The sequence below is a fragment of the Hakea prostrata genome, chromosome 9 (assembly GCF_041222555.1).
Source record: "Hakea prostrata isolate BN-2017 chromosome 9, UWA_Hpros_2, whole genome shotgun sequence".
NCBI classification, from domain to species: domain Eukaryota; kingdom Viridiplantae; phylum Streptophyta; class Magnoliopsida; order Proteales; family Proteaceae; genus Hakea; species Hakea prostrata.
In genome coordinates this window covers 5,471,246-5,491,312 of record NC_142608.1, presented here as the reverse complement: position 1 = coordinate 5,491,312, position 20,067 = coordinate 5,471,246, and positions in this window count along the sequence as shown.

Below are 20,067 nucleotides of genomic sequence, written 5' to 3'. Positions count from 1 at the left end.
CGACCAATTTTCTTATTTTGATAACATTAGATATCGGTTTTTCTTTTCAATGTGAGTCCAAGATAAGAAGTTGGAGGAAATCAAATTGGTAAGTTTTGTATTTTTTGTAATGTCATATTCCATCTTATAATGTTATGAAAGAAAACCTATACATACATACAAAATATAATTGCACAAAGGTAAATCTATTCGATGTAGACGATCAATTATTGGGTTTTTTCAAAGTTGGTCAATTATAGTGTGAGAATCCAAAAATAATCCTCTTGCCTTGCCACCTTTGAAGAATTTAGTGATTACTCTATCGAATTGGCTAATTCATATTTGTTGATATCATTTTTTTGTTGTGGAAATATTTATTGATATCAATTCTTAATTAATGTTACATAGATGAAAAGATTCAACGACGTATCTTTGAGTCAAATCAATATCAACCATACATGTTTGAGGGGCTAATCTGTAACTACCTTATTTAAGTGAATAGATTTGATTTGTTTTACCTTGGCTTGAACCCATCTGATCTGGTTTCAATTCTTTTGTGGCTCCAATTCCTTTGTTCAAGTCATAGGTATATAGATTGAATTCTGGTTTATAAAAAGCGCCTTTGTACAAAAAAAAAATATTGAATTCTGGTTTATTGATTTTAAATATATGGAGCATTTTGGGGAATTATTTCCTGTTGATCGTCTTCACATGATAGTTAGAGATCTTGGAGAGCTCTATTCCAGTGGCTATTGCAGCAGTGGATGCATGATTTCGTAGGATTTTTAATGATTGAGATAGTGTAGTCTACTTTCACTAGCATTCATTGTTGTAATGCTAATTTCTTTATACATGATTTAAATGATTTACCTTTTTATCTGCCTTTTTTAGATGGGATGGCAAATTTGTCGTGTTCATCACCGACCTGGAAGCAGACCTACTCGCAGACCCTGGAGTTGATAGGGCATCGGCCTATATTATCAAGCGTCCTAGGGCTCTCCCTGGCAAAAGAAAGAACCAGCATAGGCACACAGCAGTAACTATTCAAAATGTAGAGTTGCAGGAGCTGTGGAACTATAAAAAAGCCGGATGGCTCGCATTTCTTGGATCGCTACGTCGCTTATAGAAAGAATGATCACTGGGCGAGCAAGCTGAAAAACTAGTAAACAGTTAAGCGCTAGCAGCAAGCCTGGTGATTGGTGGGATAGAAGTCGTGAGCAAGCAAGGTGATTGGTGGGATGAAATTCGTGACCAAAATTGAAGCTGAGGGGAGCTGGTTCGACAATCCGAAACGAAAGATTGTTATCAAATAGCATATAGAAATTCATATCAACCTAATTCAAGGCACATATTGGATTTAGTGTTGCGGTGGACGAAATTGGCAAAGCCCACTAACTTGAAGCTTGTCTCCACCATTCTTTTCTGAGTCTCTCCTCTTTCTTTAATCTCCTTAAAACAAAACACAATAGCAAAAATCATCTTATAAAACTCCAAGAAGAAGAACACCGAAACTTCAAATCTGCTTCATTTGGTCCACGGAAACAAAATTTTTGGTTTCTCATTCATGAAGTCACAATCAATCACAACCCCTTTGAGATTTTTTTTTTTTTTTTTTATCATCTAAATGATTAAATTCCTTGGCCTCTAGCAGGTTGGTTGCTTGTCCATTATTTATTTATTTATTTCTTCTGGTAATGGCTGTGAGACAACCCATCAGCGCTAAAAGTGATTCAGTGATCTTTCTAACTGAAAGTGACAATCTGTGGTCACGAATTTGGTTCTGAAAGCACCAATAGATACCCATTACTTAGACAAATTACTCCTGCTGGAACATCCGCACAAGCTAATGAGGAACTCCTAGAATAGTTGGCACAGAATGAGTAAGAGAAAACTTTTCAAAACTTTTCACCCTCAGAGATCTTCCAAGTTCCAATAACTGTAATCTTAAATCAAATATTACAAGTTCCAAATCACTCCTCTGAAACTCCTCAGACTTAACACCCCTGTTGTATCCCTATAGAATTAGAAAAAACATACATACAAATCCTTAGGCCGCAAGTGGAGGACATTCAAATCCTTCAGACACGTGCAATATGTGGAGCGAGATTTAAGGACAATGCTTTGTTTGGTGCAAGTAACGTTTGCCTAAATTTGATTCATCAATAATTGCTTGGGTGTGATTGGTTAAGGTCAATTATAATTGAACTTCAACACTGAAGAAATGCAGGTTGGTTATTTTACGGCATGAGTAATTGTTTTGTTAATTGGTAAGGAGATTGAAAGCCTGAATTCTTTTGGCTCCTACCACCCATATACTAGATCAAACCTCAGTAAGCAATGATCAAATGTAATGTTTTCAGTGTATTTTATGAACTTGCTAAGATTGTCAGGACTGGAAACTTGGCTATTTATGTTCAACAAGAGTTCTATTGCAATAAATTTGGTAATTATATATTGTAGAGTTCTATTATATTTACAAATAAATAAACCTTCACTACTTGATTCTACTGTGTTCCATTTCATTTTGATTACATAGCAAAATCTCAACATTCGGCTGCTGCTAACAGTGACTTGCTACAAATAAAAATATGTGATTGTTCACACCGTCAATCTGCCCATACCAACACTAGTAGTCTAACAAGCTGCTAATCAATCAGACAAATTGGGAATGACCTAGGTCTGCAGTTGAGACTAAATACTTGGACTTGTCTATAACTAAGCCTAGATGAAACTAGGGTCATAAAAAATGAAAATGATGTGATGAAATAGGTTTATTTAAACTTCCAAGGTATTCAATATTCTATACTATTTTTTTTGGATTTGTAAAATTTGATAATTAATTAATCAAGTTTTAATTTTAGTTTTCATTATTAGAACTCTCTCTTTCTTTCTCTAATTTTAATTTACAAGATTTGTAAAGTCCTCACTCCATAAAAGTCTAACGTGTAAACTTTTATCTATTGCTAAATGAAGAAAAAAATATGTTAAAAAACATCCATTATATAAAATTTTGCTAAAAAAATTGTAATTAGTAGACTCTATCTACCTTTTGCTTCATGGATTTGTTCTTATATAAAAAGTATTCTAGCAGTGTGTAGGAAAACATGTTTAGTAAACAGAACTTACTGAAAGTAATCTCAAGTTACTTCTTAAGAAAGTCTAAAATGTTCTTTGTGAAATAAACTTCCATTTAAAAAAGAAATAAGTCAAAATAAATCTCATTTTCACAACTTATATTTAATCAAAACTACGTGAAACTTTATAAAAACTCTAGTGTATCTCTCTTCTTCTCAACATTTGAAGTTTCTATTCACTAAAAAGTAATTAGAAACAAAGATTGTTTACATTAGAAAATTGTATTCTATGTTTTTCAATATAATCAGAATAAATGTGAAAACATCTACGCACATTTGCGTGTGACTGTTATGATTAGTTACATTAAAAGGACCAAAAGAAAAGTAGAATTTGTCATGGATCTTTAATAAAACTAACAAATTTATTATTTACTAAAGGAACATACTGTTTACATCAATTGATTGAAGAAAAAAAAGGAACATACGTTGCAGACTTCATATAGCCAAGCAGGAGAGCCTCACTCTGCATCTCACCAAGGCTCTTAATTTCTTTGCCTCCAACTAACTATTTCAAACCTAGATTGTTTTCCATCTTGACAACATAAACTTAACAAATTAGTTTTCTCCAATATCTCAATCTTTGCATTAGAAAATTTATCATTCAGGTTCATTTTCATATTATTCTGAGAGCTTACATTCAAAATGAGAAGGTAACGCAAAGAAAAAAAAAAATTAGGGAGTATACCTATAACAATATTACATACCAATAACAAATGCAAATTACATGATTGTCGCTCATAATTAAAATGCCTTCAAATAGTTGTTTTAGTAATGCTTAAGCTTGCATTTCGTGAAAGGCAAAATAATACTATTTTCTATAAAATAAAATAAAATTTGAGATATTATGAGTCTTTGATAGGTTGAATTAAGATATGGTTTTTTTTTAATAAAATGTATAATTTTAAGGGTAATTTTCACTAGTACACTGAGATTTGAGTGAAGTCATTTTTAAGTAGAAATGATGAAATCTTATGGTTTGAAAAAATTTAATTAAAGATAAATTATTATTTTTAGGACTAAAATACCCTTGTCCTTTGATCGTTAGGATTGCATTATGTAGGGAAAATTTGGTCTGATGGTTAAAAAGGATGAGGTATAGTTGTAATTATCACTTGTTCATTTTACATTGAAGTATATCAAAATTTTAAATTAATACATTATTAAACCCTAAATTGAAACTAGATTAAGCTTATAGGGGATTCGGTACTGTTGTTAACCAGCTAAGCCCTCAGCCACATTTACATATTGTTAACTAAGATGAAAGATTTAGGAAGGAATAAAGATGGAAAAATTACTTGAAAATAATAACAACACTTGTCAATTCAATCGATTATCCTAAACAACAATAAAGAAAGACGTACTATATAAACCTAACTAGATTCAAGAAACGCAAACCACAGATACAGCTCTCTAACTCGATCCCAGCGTGGGAAGTTGAGTGAAGCAGCAATTAACAAAGACGTTTGATGAATTTTTGATGAAGTTCCTGTTAAAGATACAGTATCGTGGAATTCGTTGCTTTCTACTTATTCATCACCAAATGGTAGGAGTGGTGAAGCCTGGAAGATAATGTATCTCAGCCGAAAATCCGAAAACATGATAAGAAAACCCGACCAAGATGGTCGAAATTCTTTATTGATCCGTTCTTGAAGTCCCAAGAACCAATCTAAGGCGGCCCCAGTTAAAGAAGCTGGGAAGAATTTGCACATCGCAACTTCACTATGTCTGAATAAAGACATTACCAACTTATAGTGCATGATATGACGTTTTGGGCATGTTGTTCCATCGAACATAACAAAGGTTGGATTTGGCCCAGAAAAAACGAAGGTTGGACATTCGAAATTTTTTGGCATCTCCGCTTCTGAAATCGATTGAATGAATGGATCTTTTTTCAAAACTGAGAATAGATCCTCCTTGCCTGAATCTTTCCGCTTTTTCAGCTTTTCTAGCTTTTCTTCAAGCTCTTCTAATCGTTTATTGAGATAATCAGAGTATTTGGCATGAATTCCTTTATTAACTTCTTTGTGCTGACCATCACCTACTCGACGACGAGTATTGTTGTGCCGATCCTCTTGTTCGTAACCGGGAACTTTCTCCTTTATCTCCTTTCTCTTGTTCGGGTTCTTCGAGGTCGGTCTTGCGGAGTGGTCATGGTCAGGCAAGGAATCAGGAATTTTTTTCTGCCTTTTGTGACCTTCTCTGATTTCATCAGGGTCAATTAAATTAACCTGTTGTCCGGCTCCTTGAGCTACCTGTTGGTGAATGAATATTCGAACCAGTTCGTTCAGACTCAAGAGTTGTTTCTTCATACTCAAGAGTTTGTTTCTGAAGCTCATTTAACTGATTCATTGTCATAAATTGATCTGATTGTTTTGGAACGGTTTGGTGATGAGGAACCTTGGTGGCTTTGGGAGGTAGATTCTCAGTATTGATTTGTTGTTCATCTTCACCAGATTCTTCTCCGACCATCGATTTAGTTCGCACCATGACTTTTTCCAGTAGAAGGGTTGCTACGTAATAAAGTAGTAACAAACAATAAGAATGACTCTTCTATCAAAAACTTACCTCATTCCTTCGTTTACCTGCCTTTTTATAGAATTCTTTAAGAATTCTTTAGGTTTCTCGATGTTCGAGTTTGTCTCGAACTAAAACCCTATTTAGATTCCCATATGGACTTTTGTGGTTGAGTACTCCATTTAAGGTTATATTCAAGTCTCTTCTTCGATCAGGAGTCTTTATGAGATAAACATTCTCAACATATTCCTTATCCTTATTCGTAGACCGACCGACCATAACATGGTCATCAATTTGGTCCGTTCAGAACTGGTTCGGTCATCAAACATTTTCAATTGCTGCAATTCCATTGCTCCTTTCTAAACACTGGGTTTTCACATTGATGCAGGAGATCGAGGAAAACTAGAAACGACTTTAATCGATTTCAACTTTGGGTTTAAATTGTAAATTTGAAATTTTAAAATACTTAAATGTAAAGTTGAAAAGTCTTAATTGTAAGTATATTTCATCTTTTTGATTAGAAGCGCTGGATCGAAATTTCACTACATAATGTAATCCTATTGACCAGAGGATATAAGGGTATACAAATTGTTCTTAATTGGTTTTCTTTTTTAAACCACATGAGGCAGATACAAGATTTCATCTTTTTTGGGTTAAAAATGATGAGTCAAACTTTAAGGGTCAAGATGAAAATTACTCTTTATTTTTATTATTGGATTTGTCCCATATAGGTTGTTTCCACTTTCCATAGGATTTTATGTCAAAGTTTTTTATATGAGATTAGGTGTTCTTAGGGTTTTTGGGCATTTGGACTAAGTGGAGGTGACAAATTGTTCGGTTGATATTGATTTTATGGATTCATACAAAGATTAACAGTTAAATTCTTTAGGTTGATGATGGGTATGGATGACACAAATTAGGTGAACTATAAAGGCTTGCAAGGAGTGTAGAACCTGGTGGAACTCTAGTTGACATTTCGGCAAAGGATATAGGTGAACATAATTTGTAGGTTTTTTAGATATCGAACAAGGAAACATTTGGAAAGAAGCGGGTGACTTATATTTCCAATTTGGCGAGTGGCAATGATCTTTTAGAGCTGGTTGCAAGAGAGGTGGAGTCATGCCATGTCATATGATAGCGTTGAGTTGTACGACACACCCCAAGTGAGGGGGTGCATCATGCTGGCTTGGGACATGCGGTAATTTGTAGCGAATACACAAAGACAAATGTTTGCAAAGAGACATAAACAACGAATTTATTTAAGGTGGTTTGCATGATTCTATTATGCAGGTCTATATAATTATAATTTGATTGTATTTGTAATTGGACGGGTTATGGGTCAATTACTTTTACGAAGATAAAATTATAATTATATAGAAATTAGGGTTTTAAGCTCCCTATAAATAGTATATGTGGGATAACTTAAACAATAAAGTAATAAGCATTAGAAAAATACCTTATATTATATGTCATGTCAATGCAGGGTTGGTTGAGTGGTAAAGATTCATACTTCTTAGTGGAGAGGTCTTGCGTTTGACCCTTTCCGACGACATTTCATTTCCATTATTAAAAAAAACACCAAATAGAGTTCGAAAACTTTCAAAAATATGATTTCTAAAAACTATCAACATTTGGTTTAAAATATTCGTCCTTCCTTCCCTGTCACGAACCTGCAAAATACGAACTCGACCTTGGGGAGTCGAGGTACGTCTCCGACGAGCAAGTCAGTACCAATAATATGATTTCAACTACTCAATAGAAATTCAAGTAATTGATCACACAGAGTATGAATACCTCCTACATAAAGCCTGCCTGAGGTGCTTATATAGCTTTAGATGTCAGAGTTAGACTCCGAATATAACTCTAAGAAGAGTTGTGTTCGGAAAGTAACTCTAGAAAGAGTCTTTTATCTGACTTATCCTTTCTAGGAAGTTGGCAGATGATAGAAGTTTATCTTGATCGAGTACTCTTGACACGATGGTTGGACCGTCCATTAACACTATGGTCGAGACAACTGTATTGAACCCATTGGTCGGACTGGTCAGGGTAGGATGACTATTTTAGTCATTAACAATCGGTATCAAGTATCATATAAATCATGTGACTTAAAAGATGTATCGTGGAATTCAACTCTTTTTTTTTTTTTTTAATATTGTGCCAGATCCAACTCTTCTTTTTTTGGTAGAATCCAGAATTTTCTCATAAACACAGTTTAAGGTATCCCATGATACGATTAGCCAATACGTGTTTATATTGAATATAATCCATACAATACATATTGATACAAATCTTTTTTCTTTTTTTTTTTTGTCTCCTTCCCTTCTCTTTAAGGGCTAGTATTGAATTGTACCAAAATGTATTGCCCAATATGAGATAACAATGATGATCTTTTAAAATCACTTTAACTAACAACCAGTACCTGTACTTTAAAATCGGCTTGTAACCCATTTGTGGGTTTGATAAGAATGGTTTATAAACCCTTCCATTATAGGTTAGATGAAACATTTTTTTTTTTTTTGGATCTGAGGTTCATCGAGCTAGTCACGATTACATCTTCAAGGTAGTTTTTTATGTTAATGCAGAAATTAAATTTTTACTTATATATATGCAGCCGAGTGGGTGCGAACCCACGGCTAGATGAAACATTTATCATGGGTTTTATTTATTTTGCCCACGTGGACTATTTGAGCGTCCACAGTTCTACATATAAATAAGTAGGTTATAGAACTCCAGTCAATTTTTTTTTTCTTTTTCTTGCAGTCAGATGTTGTACAAGCTCGGAAGCTCCTCTATCTTTTTATGACATGATGGAATTAGAAACTACCTGGAAGCTATACACTTGGCTTTCATGCGAGTAGGTGCTTCAATGACTTGACTCCGCTTCACTTTGGTTGCTCTTTGGAGTTATTCAAACCTTTCATCAGACCTTCCGGCGACTTCCATGATTTGGAGATGAAGCAGAAGTGAAGAAGATGAAGTGCAGCGGTGTTCTGATTTCTCAAATAACTGACTTGGGTGCTCGTGGGCGGTGGGGATGGGTTTTAAATTTTTTATGTTTTATGGAAAATTGGATTTTGAAAATCGGTGAAAGTTAAAGTCACTCCCTTTTTTTGTCTTTATGTTGCATTAATCAAAGGTAAAATCGTAAAAGTTAAATACCTGTCTGATCACACATTAATTACCTTACTGTCTCCCACAATCTCTCTTGTGTTTTACACTTTTACACCATATTAAGTCGACCAAAATGTCACCCATGTCGCGCACTGACACGGCGACACCAGGTGACATTTCGGTCCTTGCTTCCAACTAGGCAGCAAAGAAGATTTCTGAAGATATACTTCTCTGGATGTGAATTTTTTTCAGTTCTTTAGTCTTTTATTTCATGTATATAGAAATGAAAATAGGTTTGCTGACTCAAATCTTCTAAACTTATTGTTAGACTCTAATTTTGGAATTCCTTAGTCCTTTTCTTGGAAAATTAAAGAATTATTGTTCAGAAAAATAATTGGATTAATGCTTAAAATGGGTAGTTGTGAATTTAAGTATCAAATTGTATTTTCTGTAGTTCTTTAAATAAATTAAAAAAAAAAAAAAAGTATCAATATCATATAGGTGAGAGTTGACAAAATGTCCATTGATATTATTATTAGAAGAATAATATCAAGTTTTAAAAACCATGAACCATATCTGCTTTTGATAATCTAACTTAATTGACTCATGGTCAATTCAGATTGAATTTGTCTAATCAACTTAAAACATTATTAAGATGATCCCAAATTTTAGTATTAACATAATTTGATATAAAATAATCTAATCAAATACGAGTAACGAAACAATAGCGGTATCAATTAAATTTGAGTATTAGCTAACCCATTTTATTGGATTTATTCTTAATTTTGTTTTGCATAATTCCAAATGAATACGATAAAAATGTTAGATTCATGATAAATGTTCAATTGCAATGTTTTTTTTTTTTTTTTTTGGGGAAAAGCAATGCTAGCTCTAATGCTGTATTATTCACATTTTTTACGCTTTCTCTTTTAAAATTAGTTTTGCATGATGAATCCCACTATTATGTCTTTCTACTTACATAAAAATATTTTATAACTTCAATTAATCAAATCACTTTTTATCTATCAGGCTGGATTTAATTTTTCTCGTGAAAATTAAATGTTGAGATATGATTTTCTAAATCGTTGTTGTTTAGGATTTTGGAGAAAATCAAATGAGTAAGTCCATCGCAATGTTATGAAGATAACAAAGCGAGGTTTTACTGGAAATTGAGATTCAAATAATAATACCTCCAGAAGATAACGAAGCAATGCTGATGAACATTAGGATGCTGGAGTTCTAAATGGCTAACAACCTAGATAATGAATAAAAGTGAATAAAGTTATGAAGACAGAGCGGATATTGATAGATAAAGTGGGAGAAACAACGAAGAGAATCCTTACATAGGTCACATAAGCGACAGGAATCAAATTTGCATTTGTCGCCAGGGAGGCAGAGGTCTCTATAGAATCAGAAAAGCGATGAGGAAGACGAAGACGAATTGCAATGTATTTAAAACTCTTAACCCTAATAGCTAACCCAACCGTCAACGGTTCTGCCTGAGACGAACCCGAAACCGACCCGAACCACTCAAATGTCCGAACCCGAAATATAGGCGTACAACCCAAACCCTAAGGCGAACCCGCGCCTATTTCCTAAACCCTAATTTGCTTTAAAAAATGTAACAAATTCTGAAACAAAGACGCGCCCATTTCCTAAACCCTAACCCTACGGGAACCTAAACCCTAATTCGCTTATAAAATGTAACAAATTGAGAAAAAAAGGCAGTGCTGGGCCGAGCTTTTGCAATCCCAAGCTCAGCCCTGTACATTCTAATCTAAGCTCATTTCTGCCCAGATTCTAATTCAGAGTCAAGAATTGTTGTCCCTGACCCTAAGCCCTACATGGCCTTGCCAAGCCCATTCCTGCTTTGATTGTCCCTGATGGACTGGATTGAGACCGGTTGAATTTGGTTTTCTTTTATAGGTTTGTTTTCATAATTTCTTGTTCTACATTCATCATTGTCTCATAATATATATCCCTTCCGCTTTTGCGAAAATTGTGTATTTTCCCTAGTTATGAATAGTGTTAAGTGCGGCTCACATGCGATAGAAATTACAGAATCACAAACACAACATAGTTCGATTATGCCTATATCTACAAGATAATCAAGAATTTCTTCACTATGAGAATAAAGATGATAAGAGTACCCAAAAAAAACTTGGATTTATATCAAACCCAATCCTTATATTTAAAACCGGATCCCTTTGTAGAGTCAGGATCATCTCCAGTCGGGAGAGCACAAAGTGCTTTCGACAGCTCCCCGACCACAAAAACAGTGGGGCCCACAGGTGAAAAACACTTTTTGAAAAAGGAAAAAAAAAAAAAAAACTCAAAATTTCACTTGTGGGCCCCACTGTAATTTCACATGTGGGCCCCACTGTGTTTTTGTGGTTGAGAAGTAGTGTGCCCTCCAGACAGGGAGATGATCCCGACTCCCCTATGTACACCTTTCTTTTTTAATGCTCTCAAATCCATAAAAAAGAACAATAATTCCAATGTCCTACTATTTAGCATCACTCATAGCTCTTAAACCGCCTATTCTGAATTTTTACCCAGTGCAACTCACATAGCACTTGAGAATTGAGATCACCTTTCTGTCTATCTCTCTGTTCTCTCACCAGTGCATTGTGCCTTGTTCTCGTCTCAAACAACCCAGCCCCTCCCCCAGTCTTACTTATAGACCAAGGAACGAAAAGGGTTTTTCACAATTTTGCATAATATTTTTTTTTCTTTTTAATTTCATGTCAACGCCACAACCGTGCCATCCATAGATGGTTGAATTATTATCATAGTAACTTCAACAATTCCCGTGTAACAAAAACAAATGAATTTAATAGTATTGATGTCTTTCAGTCACAATATATTTTTTCTAATTTAGTTTTTGGAGTTTACTAGTAAATTCGAAGATTTTTGCTTATATACTGTTTAAATGGAGGATTACAATGTGTAGCTTTTTAATGGTAATACATGATATAGTTTAAATAATTTTAAATTATGTTCTACTTTCATTTTTCTGCTAGTAATTCTTGTTTTTGGGAGAATATGGGAGGATTATATAAGAATAGTTTTGATTTAATTAAAATGAGTTTGTTTATTTATTAAATTTTTTTTTTTTTGGGATCTCATTTGTCAAACGGGTTTAATGAAATAGAAATGTAAGTTTAAAATATGTCAATCTAGTTCCACTTAAAAAAATGTCAATTCAATTACTTTCGTATGAATTACCAATATCTGACAAAACAACACATTGTAGGGTTTTATTTATTTATTTATTTTTAAGGAGATTTGATGGTAGGATATTGAAAGTAAAATACTTTTAGCATTATACCATGCATGAGAAAATTTTCAAATTACACTTGCCCATTATCTAATGAATTTTTTTTCAAGAACAAAGTATCTACATTCAGTTTTGCCTACAGATTAATCATGCACTTGACATTTGTTGTTGTCGTATCAAATCATATACATCGTCTTTCCATTATATGTCATCAACTTGCTTAATTCTGTTTTCTTCCCTTTCTCTTCGTCACTTTCGATGGTTATTGCAGCAGTGGATGCATGGTTTCGAAGGATTTTTAATGATTGAGATCGCATGGTTGTAGTCTACCTTCGATACCATTCATTGTTGTAATTTTTTTTTCAACTTCTCATCCTCTATGTTTTTTATTAGTCCACAAACGTGAAACTTGGCAATCAAAATCTAATTCTGTTTTTAATGCTAAATAATCTCTTACATTTTCTAAATTCCATTTATATTCTTAATTTCATGAATTTTCTAACGTTTCACCTAATGCATTTCAAAAGAATATCTAGTAACATTGGATCTATTAAAATTAAAAACAAACTATACAATTTAAATTGCCAAGTCTCATGCACCTCTCTATGGTAACATTGGATGATGAGAACTAAGAAGATAAAAGTCTGATATGGTAAGAGTGCCTTTGTTTGAGTCAATTATCCAATAACCATTTGAAACTATGTATTTGGGGAGGAGCTCTCCAAATGAGTATCTAATTAGTTACATGAATCATTCATGTGTAATATTGTAATTCATGTTCGAGAGTTGTGATAAATTGAGTAAATACTCTTAGCAGGTTAGAATATTATACGTGTTAAATCTTATAATTTATTGGGCACGCATTGGGAGATTACTTCTAACGAGAGGATTTAAATCTAATACTCATACAAATACACAATCTCATAAGTTTATTAAATTTGTCCGAAAAATGGAATCATATGGATCAGCCACGTTTACATATTGTTGGCAGCTTAGAGCGTGCAAGCTAAGATGAAAGTTTAGAATGCACAGAGGTCTATGATAAAGAAAACCATAAAATGGTAAAGAAATCATTGTTTGAGTAAACAATATTCACCAATTTCTCTGAAGTTTGGGAAAAGTGCAAATAAACAATGTAATAAGCCATGAATACTGGGAGGATAGAAGACAAAAATATCATCGTTTTGTTTAAAAAGATAGTAAATAAAAATAAAATAAAATAAAATGAGAACATATGTAGACAATTGATCTGAATTCTACCTAAACATCATAAACTTAACAAATTAGTTTTCTCCAGTGTCTCAATCTCTGCATTAGAAAATTTATCATTCAGGTCCATTTTCATATTATTCTAAGAGCTTACATTTAGAATGAGAATTTAGGAAATGTACCTATAACAATATTGAATGCCAATAACAAATGCAAATTACATGATTGTCGCTCATAATTAAAATGCCTTCGAATATTTGTTTTAGTAACACTTAAGCTTGCATTTCGTGAAAGGCAAAATAATACTATTTTCTATAAAAAAAAAAAATTGAGATATTATGATCTTTAATAGATTGGATTAAGATATGGTTTTTTTTTTAATAACATGTATAATTTTAAGGGTAATTTTCACTATTACCTTGAGATTTGAGTCAAGTAATTTTTAACTAGAAAAGATGAAATATTATGGTTTGAGAAAAATTAATTAGGATAAATTATTATTTTTAAGACTAAAATACCCTTGTCCTTTGATCGTTAAGAGTGCATTATGTAGGGAAAATTTAATCTGAAGGTTAAAAAGGATGAGGTATAGTTGTAATTATCACTTGTTCATTTTACATTGAAGTATATTAAAAATTTAAATTTACACATTATTAAACCCTAAATTGAAACTAGATTAAATTTTCATAAGCTAAGACGCAAGATTTAGGGAGGAGTAAAGATGGAAAAATTACTTGAAAATAATAACAACACTCGCCAATTCAATCGATTATCCTGAACAAGAATAAAGAAAGACGATATAAGCCTAACTAGATTCAAGAAATGCAAACCACAGATTCTAAACACTGGGTTTGTAGTGGATGTTTTCATATTCAACACTATTTTTTTTTTAATATCGTGTCAAATCCAACCCTTTTTTTTTTGTAGAATCCATAATTTTTTCATAAGCATAGTTGTAGGCCAGATGAAACATGTATTTAAATTTACATGATATGAAAAAAATTAAATTGTATGGATTATATTTAAAAAAATTAAATTTTTTCATAAGGGCTGGTAATAATTGTACCAAAATGTTGACCAATATGAGACAATAATGATACATCTTTTAAAATCACTTGACTAACAATACCGATACCAATACTTTAAAATCGACTAGTAACCCATTTGTGGGTGTGATAAGAATGAGATAACCATTCATAAACCCTTCCATTTTAGGCCAGATGAAACATGTATTTTTTTTATTTGCCTTTGCTTTAGTTTTTAATGAGATTTTGGATTAGGATTTTAATTTATCTAACAATTGTGAATGAAAACATAAAGCTTAGTTGTGAATATAAACTTTTTATTTCATCAAATCCCTTGATAAGGTTCTGTTATTTGATAAGGTTCACATCCTTGATATTGAGTGCTTTTCATTTTTGAGCCGGACACTAGAGAACGAAATGCATCAATTCTAATTGCAGCCACTAGTGGAGGGATCACAACAATCCGGGGCACAATTTACAAATCTCCTAATGGCATACTTATTGATCTTCTTGATCGATTGTTTGTCATCTCAACACTTCCTTGATTTCTAATGTCAAGGATCTTACTTATCTCATCTTCTATAGAGTTTCGTGATTATTATGATCAATCTGAATAATATGATGTATAGATTATAATGAATAATAGCGTATGTAAATTCCTACTGCTAATTCTTGATTGTATTCAAATAATTATTAATTTTGAATGTTTCTTAAATGAGAGGAATTTTCTAGACTTCTAAATGTAAATGAAGGATGATAACTGACGAAAAAAGATAAAGATGTTTCAATTATCTTAGCTTTGATTGACAACATTATAGTAATTAATTATGAATTTTAATAATTAAAAATTGAAATACTACAATAATTCAGCTTTATATTTTCTCGTATTTATCAAACTTGTCTATTTCCCAATTTTTCATTTTCTCTATTATTTTCTACTCTTTTTCTCATCTCTTTTGCTTTTGGTTTCTTTATATTTGTGGATATCAACTGAATGGGTTTATGAGGCTAATTAACTGTTCTTCTTCTTCTTTTTCCTTAAATAAATACTTCTATTTAATTATTTGTCTTAGTTTCTTGTTTCCTTTTTATTTCTTATTTTTAATTGAAGTTAATTGCAATGTTTGAAAAGATAGAAATTAGGGTGGGAAAGAGAGCTAAGAGGTTGAATTTTTGTGGAGGGGAGTCTTAGGAAGTGTGTGTATGTGTTTTTTTTTTTTTCCTTTTATTTTAGTTTGAGGTAGCAAGAGTCTTTCTACTTTTGATAATCTTAACATAATTGACTCATGTTCAATTCAGATTGAATTTGTCTAATCAAATTGAAACATTTATTAAGATGATCCCTAACGCGTCTAAAATTTACTTACTCTTAGATCACTGATGAATGACTTGCAAAACAACGTCAGAAGTGGCTTGACTGTGGGGGTCAGGAGGTCACCTCCGAAGGCTAAGTCAGTTAAGAAATTGATCACAAAGCTCTGGCTAGTTGCAGAGTAGAAATTTGAATACAATTATTAGGAATACGATTCAATTACCTCCTCTGTACGTAGGTCAGGGTTTATATAGTTTTTACCTTCCAATCTCGACTGTTGGATTCGTTTGCATCATTTCTTGATCATCGTTGGATCTTTAGGGTTTTACCCTTGATATTCGGAGTTGTGGGTAGTTACCAATCTTGGCATGATCTCTACTCCATATCAGTGGTAGTTTCCTATTGTGACTCGATCACGTATCCCGCAATATTCGAGATCACGTCTATAGCTATAATTGTAGAGTCAGTCATCCTTACGCAACTGGTGGTTTAAACCAAGAACTGGTCCCGACCATGGGGTTGGGGCTAACCGGGAGTGGTTGAGCCGTATTCGACCAGGGTCGAAGATTGAACCGAAGGCAGACCCGATTCGCTACAAATTTTATCCACAACAATCTCAAATTTTAGTATTAACATAATTTGATATAAAATAATCTAATCAAATACGAGTAACCAACCAATAGCGGTATCAATTAAATTTGACTATTAGCTAACCCATTTTATTGGATTTATTGTTTATTTTGTTTTGCATAATTCCAAATGAATACGATGAAAATGTTGGACCCATGATAAATGTTCAATTGCAATGCTTGCTTTTTATTATTTTTTGGGAAAAACAATGCTAGCTCTAATGCTGTACTATTTCACATTTTTTACGCTCTCTACTTTAAAATTAGTTTTGCATGATGAATTTCACTATTATGTCTTTCTACTTATATAAAAATATTTATAACTTCTATGAATCAAATCACTTTTTATCTATCAGGTTGGATTTAATTTTTCTCGTGAAAATTAAATGTTAAGATATGTTTCTCTGAATCATTGCTGATTAGGATTTTGGAGAAAATCAAATGGGTGAGTCCACCCCAACATTTATAAGAAAACAATTAGTATATGTAACTATTGTAAGAAGGCTTTGTAATATCAATACGGTCATGTAAGACTCGCTAGAGACGATGGAGGTTGTGTAATTTTTTACTTCACTCAGGGAAATTGCCCTTAAAACTCTTTGGTGGCTGAGGCTTTAGGTGTTCGCAAGACTCTCTTTTTCGCAGTAGATCATCGACTTTTCTCATTTTGTCCTTGAAATTAACAATCAAGCCCTTATCACCTTCCTTGCACGACTTTTAAACCACCCTCCTTGGAAATAATTTGTTTCTCTTGATCTCTCTTGATTTCTCTCTTGATCACTGGAACTAATTAAGTCAAGGCATGTCGATAGGACTGTGAGATGGATGCTTTTATTTGTAGCATGGTTGAATACTGTATAGGTTGCCTCAAATTTTGAGGCCAGTACTTTCAATGTTTCATCTGTATGGAAGTCTTCTTCGTTCATTAGGGAAGAAGAGGCTAGGATTATGTATGAAGATGAAATCGTCCAGGAATTCGAAGGGTTTAGAGGTGCCATCCAGAGAATTTTTTTCTTTTTTTGGTAAACCCATCCTGAGATTTTGTGCTATTCTAAGTGTCATCCAGCTTCATTTTTCACTGCCATCAACTTTGGCTACGCTCAGCCATGATGCTAATTTTGCAGCAGATGTATTGGCCAAAACAGTAGCAAAATCTCAAGATCGGTTTTCGTATCTTCATGGCCCACCCCCTTTCTTGTATTGGGCTTACTACTTGATAACCTCCATTGTAAGTTTCCTCTGTGGTTTTGATATAAACAAATAATCCTATTACCTACCAGAAAACACATGGCCTATTGCCTTAAAAGAAGAGATTGAAGCATAAATGATAAATCCCTGGAACAATTAACTGTTTTTTTTCCCTCTAATTGATATATTTAACAAACTTCTTTCTCCATCTCAATTTTTAATGTACATGCAGAGCTCATAGGATTTTCTTTCATATTGCTATAAAGCCATTCATCTATTTGTTATTGACTAGGGTTGCAATCCCAAGCTCAGCTTCGTGCATTCTAATCTAAGCTCATTTATGCTCTGATCCTAATTTAGAGTCAAGGATTGTTGTCCCTGACCCTAAGCCCTACAGGGCCTTGCCAAGCCCATTTCTGCCTTGATGGGGTTGGATCGAGACTGGTTGATTTTGGTTTTCTTTTATAGGTTCATTTTCATAATTTTTTGTTCTACATTCATCATTATCTCATAGTTTATATCCCTTCCCCTTTTGGAAAATTGAGTATTTTCCCCACTTCTGAATAGTGCTAAGTGGGGCTCACATGAAATAGAAATTACAGAATCACAAACTCAACGTAGTTCGGCCATGCCTGTATCTACGAGATAATCAAGAATTTATTCACTACGAGAATAAAGATGATAAGAGTACAAAAAGAAAAAATATTTGGATTTATATCAAACACAATCCTTGTATCTAAAATCGGATACCCTTTATACACCATTTCTCTCTTAACACTCTCAAATCCCTAAAACAAAACACTAATTCCAATGCCCTACTAATTAGCATCACTCATAGCTCTTGAACCGACTATTCTGATTCTTTAGCCAGTGCCACTCACATAGCACTTGAGAATTGAAACCACCTCTCTGTCTCTCTCTCTCTAAGTGTTCTCTCACCGGTGCCTTGTTGTTGTCTCAAACAACCCAGCCCCCAATCTTTTGGCCAAAGAACGAAAGGGGTGTTTCTTCTCACAATTTTGCATATATACTTTTTCTTTTTAATTTCATGTCAAACACCATAGATGGATGAATTATCATAGTAACTTCATCTATTCCCGTGTAACAAAAATAGATGAATTTAATAGTATTCTTGTTCCTCTGTCAAAATATTTTTTTCTAATTTAGTTTTTGGAGTTTATTTGTTGTTTGATAAATATGCTGAGGTGTGAAGTGGTAATCCATCTTATTCATCTACCTACTTTTTGAATTGTTGGTCTCTAATAAATAAAATCTCAACCTTCGGCTAGCTGCTGCCAGCAGCGACTGCTACAAATAAAAATCTGTGATTGTTCACACCGTCAGTCTGCTCATGCCAACATTAGTAGTCTAGCAAGCTGTTAAGCTATCAGACAAATTGGCATGGCCTAGGTAACTAAATACTTGGACTTGTCTATAACTAAGCCTAGATCAAACCAGGGTCATAAAAAATGAAAGTGATATGATGAAATAGGCTTACTTAAACTTCTAACATATTCAATATTTTATATTAATTTTTTTTGGATTTGTAAAATTTCATATTTTAATTTCTTATGTTCTAATTTTAATTTTTATGATTAGAATTCTCTCTTTCTTTCTCTAATTTTAATTTACAAGATTTGTAAAGTCCTCACTCTATAAAAGTCTAACGTGTAAATTTTTATCTATTATAATGAAGAAAAAAATATGTTAAAAAACTTCCATTGTATAAAATTTTGCTAAAAAATTGTAATAACTAAACTCCATCTACTTTTGCCTCATGGTTTTGTTCTTATATAAAAAGTAGTCTAGGAGGATAAGAAAAACATGTTTTGTAAACAAAACTTACTGAAACTAATCTCAAGTTACCTCTTAAGAAAGTCTACAATATTCTCTGGAAAATAAACTTCCATTTAAAAAAAGAAACAAATTAATCTCTAAGAAATAAGTCAAAATAAAAAGGATTTGACATAGATAATCGTGGCTCTGATACAAACCTGCCGGATCCAACGGTGGCTGTACCCTTTGTGGGGTACAAGGCCGAGGGACCCACATCAGATCTGTCAGGTAAAACTGCTAAATTCTATAATTTGAAGGGCTAAATTAAGACTAAATGAACCTCAAATGATTCGAAATTCTGGGCCACATGGATGCATGTGAACCAAGTTGGGCCTGGCCCACCATCGGAGCGTGTGTGTTTTTTGACATAAACCCCGGTTTTCTCGGAAGGCAAAACTACTGTTGTCGGCCTGGCAGACATTTGTATTTGTACTATATATATATATATACAACCACAACACTCGTGTACAAACAAAAACTCCAAAACAAAAAACTTAGTGGGCTTTAGATAGCTGTCCAACACTAATCAGGCCCACTATCACTAATCTTTCGTTAATAATATTAATAATTACTACGCGCATTTGCACGTGACTGTTCTATTTGGTTTCATTAAAAGGATCAAAAGAAAAGTAAAATTTGACATGAATCTTTAATAAAACTAACAAAATTTATTGTAAGAACATATTGTTTACATCAATTGATGGGGAAAAAATAAACATACGTTGCTAGATTCATATAGCCAACAAGATCTTCGTCTGTACTCATTTTAATTAGTAGATGAATAATTCGCATAAAAGGAATACCAGAAACCATGACGATTAATTTAAAATGGAACTATTCCATATGAATG